Raw genomic sequence first — 14,904 nt, 5'->3', positions numbered from 1 at the left:
GCGGCTATGCGAAGTGCACCGCTTCGGCGCACTTAGATCGCCCGTTCGATATGAGGCCACTGTCACCTGCCGTCAGCTGGGTGGATCGCTGCCCGGCCGCCTGTCCCGGCAGGCGCCTGACACACCCACGAGTCCCCGCGTGACCCGGATCGCTCCCCAGGGATACGCTGTGACGCTCCTCTGTCGCGTCCCTGTGCCGGAAATGGCTCAGTGGCTTTGACCGCGAGCTCATAGCCCACTGCGGGGCCTTAAAGCGGCCAATTGATGTCACTGGGCGGACAATATGCTGCGCCACCCAGCGCGGTGTTATGTATCGGCGGTATATCGTCGGCCGGCAGCGGAGAGCGCGGCCCGGGATGGCCGAACCTGGTAACTGGACCGGAAACGCCGCCGATGACTGGATCGGAGACGCCGCTGGTGACTGGATCGGAGGCTGCTGCTGGCGGCTGGATCGGAGACTGTCGCTGGTGACTGGATCGGAGACGCCGCTAGTGACTGGATGAGAGACGCCGCTGGTGACTGGATCGGAGACGCCGCTGGTGACTGGACCGGAGACGCCGCTAGTGACTGGATCGGAGACGCCGCTGGTGACTGGACCGGAGACGCCGCTGGTGACTGGACCGGAGACGCCGCTAGTGACTGGATGAGAGACGCCGCTGGTGACTGGACGGGAGACTGCCGCTCGTGGCTGGACCGGAGACTGCCGCTGGTAACTGGAACGGAAACGCCGCTGGTAACTGGATCGGAGACGTCGCTGGTGACTGGACCGGAGACGCCGCTGGTGACTGGACGGGAGACTGCCGCTGGTGACTGGACCGGAGGCTGCCGCTGGTGACTGGACCAGAGACTGCCGGTGGTGATTGGACCGAAGCGCCGCTGGTTATTGAACTGGAGACTGCCGCTGGTGACTGGATCGAAGATTGCTGCTGATGACTGAACCAGAGACTGTCGCTGGTGATTGAACCGAAGACGGCCACTGGTGTCTGGTGGGTGGATCGAAGACTGCCGTTGGTAACTAGACTGGAGACTGCTGCTGGTAACTGGATCGAGACTGTCGCTGGTGAATGGATCGGAGACTGCTGCTAGTGACGGGATCGGAGACTGTCGCTGGTGACTGGATCGGAGATTGTCCCTGTTGTCTAGACCGTAGACTACCGCTGGTGCCTGGAACGCAGACTGCCGCTGGTGCCTGGACCGCAGACTGCTGCTACTGGCTGGATCGGAAACTGTTCTAATCACACCAGCCACGTGCACCCCGTCGGAGCGCCAAAGCACGCCCGTCACCTACAGAGACAGGAGTGATGCGTCTGAGTCGGCGACGCCTGAATCATGCAGGCAATAAGCCGAGGCGTGTCAGTGGCGAGGCTGACAGAGAAATGAAAAGCCATTTGTTGGTTTATGAAGTGAAATTTAAGACCTTCAGTCACGTGCTCTCGGAAGTAGGGAGGGGATGAGAGGTAGGCGGCTGGGTACCGAATGACAAAACCACCAAATGACAAAGGGCACCGAAAACCTACACTCCATTGGAACGGACAACGGCCCCGGCCGACGAGGCCTTGTGCATGGCCGCATAGAGTATGACTGCAGACTGGCGTTGGGGGAATGCCGAACCTGGCTGAGCAGTGCACGTTTTCAGGGAGCGCGCTTCACGCCAGTGCGGTGGGCTGGAGGGTCGCCGGGTTGTAGCCGCCCAGCTCGGCCGCGTCGCCCGTGGCAGTCACGTGACCGGGCGGTTTACCTGTCTCAGCGCGCTGCCAGGGCCCCAATCTTGATGGGAAAATGCTGCCAGATGCTTCGCCCCTCCAGGTAACAGCCTATGACGTTCCACAGCCACGTCATCTACGTCATGGAGAACGCTTCAAGTAACTCCTCAGCGTGGTAGCTAGTGAAATCAGCTGTTTCCCAGCAAACACATTTGACGCGCAGCAGAGATGATATTGACGAGTCGGGATAGTCAAATGTACTTCAAAGTACAAATACTTCAGGTGTATCTCTCACGACAGCTGCCTATACCATAACGACTTACTTTAACGATAATATTATAGGCAGAGAAAGGCAGATCATCGCCCTGGACTCAGAAATACGTTACATTATTTCAAACATTGCGCGAGGGTAGCCACATGCAATCGATCATCCCACGGACACGAAGTTCAATAGGCACTGGTAACTTAACGCCTTACGCCAGCTAAGATCACCGTGCATGTAAATCGAGGTCGTCCATGCATTTTGTCACGCATGGAAGAGTTTTGGCGTGTGTGCTTGCAAGCAGGGACATGCAAGCCGCTTTGCATGGGAGCACGTATGCAGGGAGAAATCTTATGTTGTGACAAGTCGCATGAAGGAGAGTTCTACATATAGACACACAGCCGAACAATATCCATGGAAACATGTGACGTACGGTTATGCAGTATGTTTACATTCCAAGGCATTTAAGGCATAGGTTAACTTTCCCACAATCATACTGTCCAGACAAACTATTTATGTTACAGGATCCATAAAGTGACTAACGCGGTAGTGCATTCGCCCACGTAGCGGTTCTGGCCCTGCCAAAGCGCCAACGTCGCGTAAACAAAACAGAAAATTATGTACATGACGTGGTTCCAGGACATGATGACGAAGATTTCAAATCGCAGTTTCGTGTCTCGCGCAAGCTTTTTTTCTCAAAATCCCTAGGCAAAGCTGGCTCCTTATTATGGCTATCATGACCAGAGCAGAGGCAACAAGAAACGTCCGTTGGAAGATGTGATGCCTGCGCTGCAATATCCTGCCGAACCAGTGCCCCAACACTCCGCTGGCGACAAGCTTGGAACTTCAAGATTTGGGTCACACTAGTATCTGACAACACTCTGCAAGCATCTTACTGCCGCGCGCGGTGACGCCATCGCGTGACCAATAGGAGCGCGGCTACACGAAACCATCGCAGGCTTTGCAGCGTGCGCCGGCTCCCCGGGCGTGGTAGCAGCCATTGACGAGTCCTTTGTCCTCATGGATGCACCCAGCAAGGAGATAGCAGCTGTTCATAATACTCACAAGCATCGCCGAACAGTACATCTACTGGCTGCTTGCGATCACCGCAGCGCACTCACTGACGTACTGGCAGGGTTCCGGGACCCGCCCACGATTCTCGTGTTTTTTCTCGGAGACGGCCCCCCCCCCCCCTCTACTGCGGCCTCAGGGAGCATCGGCGGCAGCTTCTCCCGTCTAACACACACTTCATCGAGGACAGGAGCTCCTCCTTCCCCGGAGATCATCACCCCTTCCCGAGACGACAATCACCTCAGCCCCACTTAGCGCCACTTCAAGACCATACAAAAATAAACACGAGTCAAAACTGATCGTGCTTTCAGCATGCTGAAAAGCAAACTGCAGTAGCTAAAACATTTAGAAGTGAAAAATATGGGTAATGTGGCTGAGGTTATCATTGCATTGATCATTGCACCATGCATCAATCACTACATTGCACACCATGGGCATGGGGCAGGGGATGACATAGTGCCTGCAGAGCCTCACGAGGCAGACCCCGTGGAACAGACCGACATAGGTGCACTGTTGCTTTCTAGCATACAGAACCTGCAAGTGCAGTGCATGGGCTTCACAAAGTGACAGCACTTGGCTGACCACCTCATGGCAAAGATGATGATGCATGCAGCTTGCTCCAGTTAAATGTTATAATGTGACGATTGAGAAAGATGAAAGCAGATCGGAAAGAACAGACAGTTCATTACATTCAAATAAGCACAAGCACACTTTGGGAAACAGACAGTTAAGGAGCAGCAGGGGGTGTCTTTGGAAGGAACATACACTGAAAAGCTTGGCGACTCCGCATCTAGAAAGACGACGATTTGTATACACCCAGTTGCTGGGATTACTTTGGGCAGCATACAGTATCACAATTCTATTGTTTGGTTGCCTGGTGCATGTCAAATATCATCCACAAGGTGTTAGCATTTGGCACATAACATTGCAAGGATTAATTGTTCACTGCCTTCCATAATTGACTATTTAGGTTACATCATGAGGGTAAAACTTCATTCAAGCATGCATCATTTTTTTACAACTCACCCACCTTGTCAAACACAGCAGGCATAGCACTGGTCATAGTGAATGTTTCTTTGGCAAGGTATGCATATATAATCGTCACATTAAGAAGATTCAATGCAATTAAGATAAGGACAGGCCATGGCTTGATGTGCTCAAAACAAATTGCTCAAAATTATGCATATGGCCTTTATCATCAATAAAAATGTTAAACTATGACAATTTTATAATCCTGTATTATACTTCCACATGCTTCAATACCACTAGCAATTAATCAAGGAAATTAACCTCACATCCCTGTTACCTACTACTAAGGTATGCTGAAATGCATACCAGTGCTTAATCTGTTAACATGAATTTTAGATAATATCACCATGACTTACTGTTCAGCATCAGGGTTCCAAAATTCTACCTTCCCCATGTTGTTCATAATCTGTCAGGCATGCAGTAAAGGTACAGGTCAGTGAAGAAATGACATAGAAAATAGGTGCAACCATATTAATAATGTAATTTTCATGCAGCATAACAATCATGCTTACAGGTCACACAACTGTAAGTTTGCTTGGTTAACCTCCACCAGTTCATGCCTGCGCAGTCTGGCAATTAAAAATAATCAATCAGACCTATGAAACAAACCAGCTTGCACTACAGGAATACTTTCACTGATGTAATGCAGTACCACCTTGGCAAAGGAGTTAAGTAACAATGTCTATAAGTGTGCATTTGCGACGGAATCACTAAGCAGGCAATGATTGCTGACACATCAGTGTACCTACTGCGCCTCGGCTAGGTATGCCGTGACCTGCAACCCTTGACGAACTATCATTAAGGGAAAGCAAATAAGTCTGACCAATGCATTTTTCAACCAACAGTAGTAAACTACCGTATGGCAATACAGTAACTTATAAATGGCAGATCTGGGGGGCTCGAGGAAACCCTCCACATCCACCCCACTCCATCCGCAAATGCGTCGTGGGCGTTGCTATGCGTTGCTATGTAAATAACCACGAGCTACCGCACTTGCTTTGCCTGTTGGCCAAGTAAGGAATGGGCTTGGGCCGTGACGTTATAGGTTAGGCGGTAGCTACGTCATCCATCGACTGGGCTTACTCGAAGTAAGGAATGAACTTCTATTTGGTCATGAAGAACGGTGCTCAGGCATCACATATCGCGCCCCGCGGCAGTCACATGACCGGACGGATCACCCGCCTCAGCGCGCCGAAAGGCATCACACAGCGCGCCCCGAGGCGGTCATGTGACCGGACGGATCACCTGCCTCAGCGCGCCGAAAGGCATCACACGGCGTCGCTATCGGTAGGACGAGGCTTATCAACCGTATTTGCTTCGTCACAGCCGGGGCGTGCTGCGGCTGTGAAGAAGAAGCTTTGCATAACTGACGAACTTGCATAGCACAAGACGGGAAGTTTTGAGGATATAGGAGACTCCCTGATCATCGCCCTGCTCTCCGTTTTTTCAATATGGTGGTGGTGATACTTTGACAAAATCTTGAGCCTTGAACCTACCCTGACCAGCTTGAAACCCAGCAATACCGACATGACAAGCGTGCACCTGTCCATATGTAGACATAAGCGTATTTGAAATAAATTCTGATCTCATGGCGATGTCGGTCACAAATTCCTCGCGAAGTGTGTAATCAGTTTATGAGTTTAAAGTGCCTTGTTTTAGTCAAACAGCATGCGTGTGCATACCTGGCGTGGTGAAGTGCGGGTCAAGACAGAATAACTGACCCGTGCGGAGATTAAAATCAATTTTGGTGACGACGGTTTGAAAGTCGTGTCTACCAGCTCAGCCTCTCCTATTTTCAATTTCATTAAATTGTGTAATCCGTCGGTTTATATGTCTAATCGGTCAGAAGGAAAGTTTAGTTGTCGCCAGTAGACCTGTGTTCGACTCGAGCTGAATCGTAAATTGGCTCACGAGCCAGTCGTTATTGATGTGAGCTACGATCTGTGTCGGCTCGTTAAGTAAAATAGCGGTTTTAGCCATGAGTTCAATGACATCCTTCGTAAATTGCATGGGCTGAATCGTGAGCTGATCATTGATCATTACTAACAGTGTCGTCGTGTCATTAAAGCATATGGCTCAAATTAAAATGGCAGCCTGACGAAACACAGCACGCCCCAGGCAAATTATGAGACTGTTTCAGCTCGTTATAATAAACAGCATGCAGCGCTAGCTAATTTTTGGGCAGTCAGCAAAAAGTGTGTCGGGCCCACAATACAAAAAAGCTCTGTTAAGTATCGTAGCATGCACTGGATTCTGGCATCTTATTGCGCATTTTCTTTGATGGAAATCTTAAAAAATCTTAAATATGAAATAGCAAACGACCAAATTTGCTGTTAAATTTTAAAAGTCCTTATTTATGAAAGCGCGTTGGCGCGGATTTAGTTCGTGTTTTTTTTCTGATAGGCCGGGACGAATCGGACTGGACTGAGAAATCAAGCAAAAGCGGATTGGTTGACGGATTGGGTCTGCACAAGCTGGGCTGGACTGGGCCGGATCCTACAAATTCAATTCGGGAAGTTCTCTAGTGACTGCTGGCGTCGAGAACTGGCCAGTGTAGATAATCAAACAGAAGCTGGCGGCACATCAAGGGTGGGCAAGTGTTGTTATAGATCTAGACTAAGTTGTTGGCGAGGCAATCTGAAAAGGTGCATAAGTATGAAAAAATAAGCATGATATATATATATATACATATATATATATAGCTATACGTATATAGACAAAAACAGATAAAGATGATATGCTCATGAAAACCTTTCTCAACCTGAAATCATTTTCTGGTAATTTCAAATGATGCATTTCATCTTCTAGTGTCATCCATCACCAGTCTGGTTAGCAACAATACAATGATGGAAAGTCGAGCACAACTTGAGGACTAGTTTAGAATTAGACCGTTGAAACCCGCCAGTATTTAGTTTACCAAGTTAAGAATGATAAGATTGTGATATATGTGAGGCGATCAGATTAATTTTCCGGTAAAATTTGGACAAATATTCCCAGTAACCAGACAAAAGTTGCCATGTCACCACGCAATCATACTGAACATGGGGTTTTTCTTGCATTTTTGTCGCTATAGCTTTAGAATATTTCAGTCATTGCAGCTCATTTTTGGCCCAGATCTATGTGTTGTCTTATGAAAGGCCTACCAGCATTTGCAGACTCCCGTAACATGTAACGTATTTTGCATGGCAACAATTGCGACACATGCTCATTTTGTCCACACCTCCGGCCCAGATCTATGTGTTGTCTTGTGATAGGTCTACCAGCATTTACAGACTTCCGTAACATGCGACGAATTTTGCACGGTAACGATTGCGAAATACGCTTATTTTGACCACATGCCCGAAATCTGGGATTGCCTCATTGTTTTACCTGCCTTTCGTGACTTTTTCCTCTCCGACACCGAGCGCAGGAGGAAGAGCTCTTCTCGAGGAAGAGCTCTTCATGGATTCTATTTCCAGGACATAGTCTCACGCTGTCCATCGATCCCAGCTCTGGCCAAACGGTCTGCGAATCTGCCTTTTAAATCTGGTGCGGTTCCATTCGTGGTAGCAGGAGTATTCCCCACTGAAGTTTGTGCCAACCGTCACACCCAAGCCCAATGTCACAAAAACGCCAAAAAAAATTATTTCTATACACGGGCATATTCACTTACCGATCAAATTACATCATATCTTCACTCGTATCAGATCACTTAGACAGGCCAAATTATGCAGTCTAAGCCGGTGCTTTCGAAATCCCCGATCCAGTCCCGCCAAATCCAGCACTGAATTATGGAGCCCATGGACTTATTCTCTACGCAAATAGGCTCACCTGGGGATGTCAAAACTGCAACACGTGACAGTGACAGCACGGTGCCTCGCGCCCCTTCGGGGCTTGCTACTGCGTTCGTGGGCGGCTGTGAGTGGCAGGTGTCGTCGCGCTGCTGCTGCCCACGGATGTTAGCACTTCCGACAGACGCCACGGTGTCCAGACCCGACGGGTAACGAGCCAGCAGGCTTTGCTGGTCTGTCCGATGTAGGTTTTCACTGGCTGACTGACTCTGTTTGAAATGTAGCGAGTTTCCGGCCAACTTCCCCGAACGGAGAAAGTTTGCCGGCCCGTCGCTCAAGACAGGCAACAGCCGCGGTAAACGAGCCCTTGTTTAGAGGACGACACGGAGAGAGATCGGCACTTGATTCGGTTTCTGCACTCAAATATTCGGACAAGTGCATTTGGATGAAGAGAATGCCGTGCATGGGCTTTTCCACAAGTCGGGTTTTCACCCGCTCTGTGCAGAGCGGTGACGTCACTGTTGTCGAGACTCCAACGCAGCGCGTCCGCTAACCGGGGGCCGTAGCGCTGCGGGGATTGCCGGAACATGAGAAATCTTTGTACACGTAATGAACAAGCTGTTAGCGGGAGGTGCATATAACCAGCCGGCATATAGCGGCGAGCGTGACGCTGCGTTTTGCAAGCCTATGCAGCTTATCATCTAAGTGCATTGGTGTGAAGAGTGAAAACGTACACACGAGAATTATACCCAACAGGACGACCGGAACGCTGGGCTCACTTCGTACTGATAATGGACAATCTTGTCGACAGGGGCACATGACCAGCGAACCAATCGCGTAGAATTTTACGTCGAGTATGACGACGTGCTATGCAAGCCTATAACGCCAACCATTACAATGAAATCGGCGTGGGAATTGAAAATGCCTTCGCGAGAAATGCTGCAAAGATGGGTGACGGCGACATCGGCGTACCGTCGTACCGATAATGAGCAAACGTTTGGCAGAATGAACAGGGATCCAAATGAGTAGATATTAATGGGGAGTATCATAGTGTGCTAATTGTATGCTTATGTGCCTAACGTTTTAAATACGATCAGCATGACAAGAGAAAATGTGCACGCTCTAGATGTTAGTGACAGGCGGCCTTAACATCAGGCTACCATGTGACAAGAAACAAGTGGATTATGACTAGTGGGTGCGTGTATCCATAAACCAATCAGGCACATTGAAATGGCAAACATGACCATGTGCTTTGCGAGGTTATATTCAGCAAAGCCGTTACAACTGACTTGGCGTGAGGAGTGCACAAGCATGCTAAGGAGCGCGCGTACCAGAGAGAGGGTGAGTCCCAACATACGAATGCGACGGTGCACATAGTAAGGGGTGCGCGTACCAGAGAGGGGGTGAGTCCCAACATACGAATGTAACGGTGCACAAGTGCTAGGGAGGGGGTGAGCCTCAACATACGCATAGTAAGAGGCGCGCGTATCAGAGAGGGGGTGAGTCCCAACACACGAATGCAAAGGTGCACAAGTGCTGGAGAGGGGGTGAGTCTCAACATACGCATGCTGAGGGGCGCGCGCACCAGAGAGGGGTGGGCCCCAACATACGCATACTAAGGGGCGCGGGTAACGGAGAGGGGATGAGCCCAAACATTCTTGAACTTGAGCGGTAGCCCCATGGGTGTTGGCTGGAAATAAGTAATCAAAATGACTATCGTGGGGAAGAAAATGGAATGTCCAACAACATGGTACATCACCACCTATGTCTCAATAAGCGAAATACGTCTAGGTAGGTAGGAAGGACCTTACCAATACCAAACATCATCTACCTTACCTAGCTACCTGCCATGCAAAACTTTTTCTGCGAAACTTTTACTACATGCAGTCTCCTTCACTACTTACTCATTCATCGACGACGTACTAGCGCGTCTGGCGCAAGTGCAACAGACAGCAGACTCGCCACGCTCGCGACTACTCGTATCACCGGCGGCGGCACGACCGCAGGTTGTGAGGCCGTCTAACATCGAACTGCATTGGGAAGGATTGCCGCGCAAGCCCGCCACAGACATCACCACACTCGTCGAAGAATTTTACGCAATCGGCTCGCCGGTCATCGATTGCCGCATAGGCCTGTAAAGCACGTTATTATAGGCGTCACATAATCGCCTAGCTGGTCATATACACCCTCCGCTATCGGCTTTTTTAGCATCTGCACGAATATGCCGATGTTCCGATGCACCCCAGCTTCACGTCTGTCGTCTGACGGCCACCGCGCATTAAAGTCTCGGCACCAGTGTTGTCTCGCTAACGTTAAGTGAAGATGAAGCGATAGGCACCGGATGGTTTTACCTTAGAGATAAAATTGTTCCGTGACGTGCGACGTGGGACTTTAGGATCCTGCCTGTTAAAAATATCTGTATCATTTTTCGAAGGGCTGGCCGACCATTATCACCACAATGTTTTTGCCGAGCACTTAGCAGGCTCTGTGGCGGACGGATACCAGTATGTAGTAGCACGTGCAGCAAGCTGAATCCCACCTCCCCAAAATTACCATTTTTCTGTGTGATTACAGACGACGAAAATCAAAATACTTGAAAGAGTAAAACAAGCAGTAAGCAAAGGCTATTTGAATTACTTTTTTGATTGCATTACGTCAAATATTTTGAATTTGAATCACTGACTGATAAACACAAATTAATTTTGAATCCACGTTAAGCAATCAACAATTTTCGCAAGTTCTGACACCAGTGAAGTTAAAAAACTTGGCGGCAGGTCCTATCCTGTTAACTCGCGCCCCACGATAGTTCCTCTCATTTACCTGAGGGGGCCTACGACACCTCCTCTTGAGTTGTGAAACGCTAAGCGCGCCGGAGCCCGCGGAAAACGTGATTGGAACACTCTTGCCAAATTGCATCAGTTAGGTGTAACTGAGCAATGGTGAATATAATCTTTTACAAGCCGCATCGGGTCATATGGGTTTATCAGCACCTAGACCCTTCTTATTTTAACTACAACTAAGCATGCTATGACAATGCGGGAGACAGCTTGAATAGCTATAATCTCAACACGAACTAGTGGAAGCTGACACAAGTCCACCCGACAAACATCCCAACCCAACATGACCTGACATGACTGTGATATGTCATGTAGGTCATAGGAGGCGATAGGCCAATATTGCTTTGGCTCCTCTGGCGATATCAAGAACTAACCAAGCCACATCAGTGGAGAGCAGGGCTAGGAAGCCCTTCTAAAGCTGTGAGATGTTTGCTATCAACGTACAAATCGTACGCGCTTCAAAGACTAAGACTTGGTGACAAAGATAAAAATCTAAAGGGGGTCATTTATATGAGGTTTTGAAATGAGGTAGTCATCTTGAAGAACATTCGGTGTAGTTTACAGCCCTGCCCTTCTTAAGATCTAAACGCTTGTTGTTTCTGAGCTACACGCCAGCAAAGATGTGCCGGCTATTCGGATGGCTATTTCAAACTCACCCAGGTATTCAGGACGCCATAATAACGTCATTCAAATCCTGCTATCCCGCTGGTCATGCAGCGATCAAGGCCAAGAAAAATTAACTTGTCGAGTCGTTCATATCTGGGTTCGTGAGCACGTTTCGAGATAAGACGGTCGTCAATTGGCTCTCGATCAGTGTTGTGCAGGGTGCGATGACGCAATCGAATTATGACGTATTGAGGAGCACGTTTCCTGAGCACCAAAATTATGTTGTCGGCAGCAGCCTTTCCCACTGAAAGGAATACCAGTAGTTACGAGTGAGCTTAGCTCATCATATCTGATGCTTGCTTCAATCTCTTCAAAAGTGGAGCATTCCCTTGATCCTAGCTTGGCCTTTGATGGTCTGACCTTCTGAAAACCACCAGAATGAGAGCACTGCAATTCAGATGGATGTGCTCGTAGGTAAGTTGGATACACAAGAAAATTTCTCCGGTGTGTATTCCTGTGAAAAAATAATGTTAAAGGGAATGCTCCGAATTTGGAGATATTGAGACAAGGCTCAGACAAGATGGAATAAGATCACTTGTAGCCATTGGTTTGCTTTTAAAAGTGAAAGACTGCTCTAGACAACAACATTGCACTGTTAAGTAAATATATTCCTTGATACGTCATCGTTTGACTACGTCATGCAAAGCCTTTATGACATCAGCGTCGCTGCCAGAATGACCGTAACATGATTGCTACTGCCACGGACTGGCTGACTCACTTGTAATATTTCAAAGTGCCGAGATGTGTGGTTGTTTGCTGGTGCGTGCATGCTGGATTCGAATCTCGTTATGTGATTGTTTCTTAGCCCTTTCCCATGGTGCTCTTGTATAATTGTCCGTGATTTCATATTGTTCACTGGCATTCACAAACTCGGATATGGCATCATTATTAAGTTATTCGATTCCCAATCTTATTTCCGCCATAACTCGTACCGCTGCCTGTTTGTCGTGTAGTATATAGCACAAAATGTAATTCGTGTTCGAAACCTGCACCCAACACCTTAAATTGGTTGAAAACTAACTGATGTCTGTTTGTGCCACGAATCGTGCTGACAAACGCCAGACACGAATGCCGCGATGATTATAGTTTTCTTGACCTTGAGCACTACATGGGCAATAAAGTGACGGCATTCCCGTGCTATACACAGGGACCGAATACTCAGTCTAATCTGTGCTGCTTGATTTTCAGCACCATGCGCTTCTCTAGGCGCTTCGCAAGTAGTGACGATGAAGCACACACAGATCCTGTGACATCAAAATATTTTGACATCTTAAAATTTTGAGCACGAAATAGTCTGCACGAGCACCGGCATCCAGTTAGGCTTTTTTATATTCTGAGTATTAAAAATGGCATGGCTGTGGACTGCACTGAATGGTCTTCAAACGGATATTTCAGTTCAAAACCCCCATCAAAAATATAAACACGCCCTTTAATGATAACTTTAAAGCAAATCGTCATCGACGAGACCTCATTAGGAGGTACTAGATGAGCAGCCGTGAGGGTCAGATCGTCCAAGAAATCACAGGCGTGAAAATGATGAACACTCAGCTATTCACAACTTCAGTACCGTTCTCAAAGCCGTTCAGAAGTTCTTGTGGAATACCGTAGGAGCCTCTGAACAGCCCTCATTGGGTGAGGGTTAAATTTCCCATGCTGAAAAAGTAGCCTGGAATGTTGCAGCAAATTGCCGTTCAGTGTATTTTTATATTTTGATCCATGTTTCAGAAGCATTCTAATGATCCAGCTGCTTCCAGTATTCGGACAAACACCGAGACCGAATACTCAGTCTAATCTTCGTTGTTTGATGCTCAGCACTATGCGCTTCTCAAGGCGTTTCGCAAGAAACGGCGATCACCTGCACACAGATCCTGTGGCCTCAACCCGTGCATAACACATGTGGTGTTAGGAGGCAGGACAATGTTGAAAGTCGGGGTGTTTCTGTGCTCTCTCGAGGGACAGCCACCAAGCCGTTCCAACACGACTACTGCACCTGGTGCTGAGCTCTGCACGGTACAGGGCTCAGCACCATGTGCAGCGATCGTGCAGGGCCAAAAAGTATCGAGGATAAGTGGAAAATAAGTGCGTAGGAGATCCTTCTAACGCTGTTCCTCCACCAACACGCCCACGACGGTATCAAATCCTTCACATTTGTTTTGGTCCAGCGACAGTTTCTTAATTGCATGCGAACTGTTCAAAAGGGCTGTTGCCGAACACGCGGAAAACGGCAAACACGGGCATGGCCATGAAAAAAAATGCACAGATACCCATCAAATATAGGTGTGGTTGCCCGATCTCGTTTGGGATGTTTGCCTCGGAATTGGTGTTGTCTGACGTCATGGTGTGCCGGAGTTATAACTCTGGGTCAACCGGAGCGACCGTGTGCTCTAGTCAATCTTGGCGAACGACAGTATCGAAACAAATACGTCCATTCATTTTGGTACACCACCCATATTCATGAATGACATTGTTGAAACCAAACTGTCTCCCCCTCAAATTATGTTATTAAACCACTGTGGAGTGAGCCTGAAAAGCCATGCAAATTTCCACGCATTTTGACATCATCGTCACCGTGTCAGCCATGCCGCGTCCCTGGATCTATGAATGCGCTGCCTATTTCTTAATATTAGACTGAAAAATTATCCTGCAGCCCTGCCGCCATGTTACTCAGAAGTGTCACGGCTTGCACACACGTTGTCACCATGCCTGATTTGTTCATGCTATAATGAGGTTCTTATTATGCATGATCATGACTTTATTCAAACTGCGCTTATAGTGTATCGGTACAGTGATTGAAATGCTCTTCTTGCGTTGTGCCCAATGTTTTTCTTTTCTTACTTTGTCATTAACTGACACTGATGGTAGCCAAACGGTCTGATGAACTTCCATTCACCCTTCTAATGCCATGAGAATGCCTCAGAATGTTCCTCAAAATGTCTCTAAACCTACCGACCCACTGAAAATATGTTTTCGAGATAAGAATTTACGGACCTGCCAGCTTTAACATTTCAGATGCGAACGCGCGTCAGCATGCGTGTAAGTAGTCCTCTTTACGAAGATGTATCGTGCCATCATCACGCGGGCTTTTTGTTCTTAACATTTTTTCATTGTCATTCTTGACACGTAGCTAGCATAGCTTTTCAGAGAGAGGGAGAGAGAGAGAGAGAGAAAGAGAGAGAGAGAGAGAGAGAGAGAGAGAGAGAGAGAGAGAGAAAGAGAGAGAGAGAGAGAGAGAGAGAGAGAGAGAGAGAGAGAGAGAGAAGAGAGAGAGAGAGAGGGAGAGAGAGAGGAGAGAGAGGGAGAGAGAGAGAGAGAAAAGAGCGAGAGAGAGAAGAGGGAGAGAGAGGGAGAAGAGAGGGAGAGAGAGGATACAGAAAGAGGGAGAGAGAAAGAGGGAGGGACAGAGAGAGAGAGAGAGAGAGAGAGAGAGAGAGAGAGGGAGAGAGAGAGAGAGAGAGAGAGAGAGAGAGAGAGAGAGAGAGAGAGAGAGATAGAGAGAGAGAGAGAAGAGACGAGAGAGAGAGAGAGAGAGAGAGATAGAGAAGACGGAGAGACACAGAGAGAGAGAG

The sequence above is a fragment of the Pollicipes pollicipes genome, unplaced genomic scaffold (assembly GCF_011947565.3).
Source record: "Pollicipes pollicipes isolate AB1234 unplaced genomic scaffold, Ppol_2.1 Scaffold_4295;HRSCAF=5057_pilon_pilon_pilon, whole genome shotgun sequence".
Classification (NCBI taxonomy): domain Eukaryota; kingdom Metazoa; phylum Arthropoda; class Thecostraca; order Pollicipedomorpha; family Pollicipedidae; genus Pollicipes; species Pollicipes pollicipes.
This window is presented reverse-complemented; position numbering follows the sequence as displayed.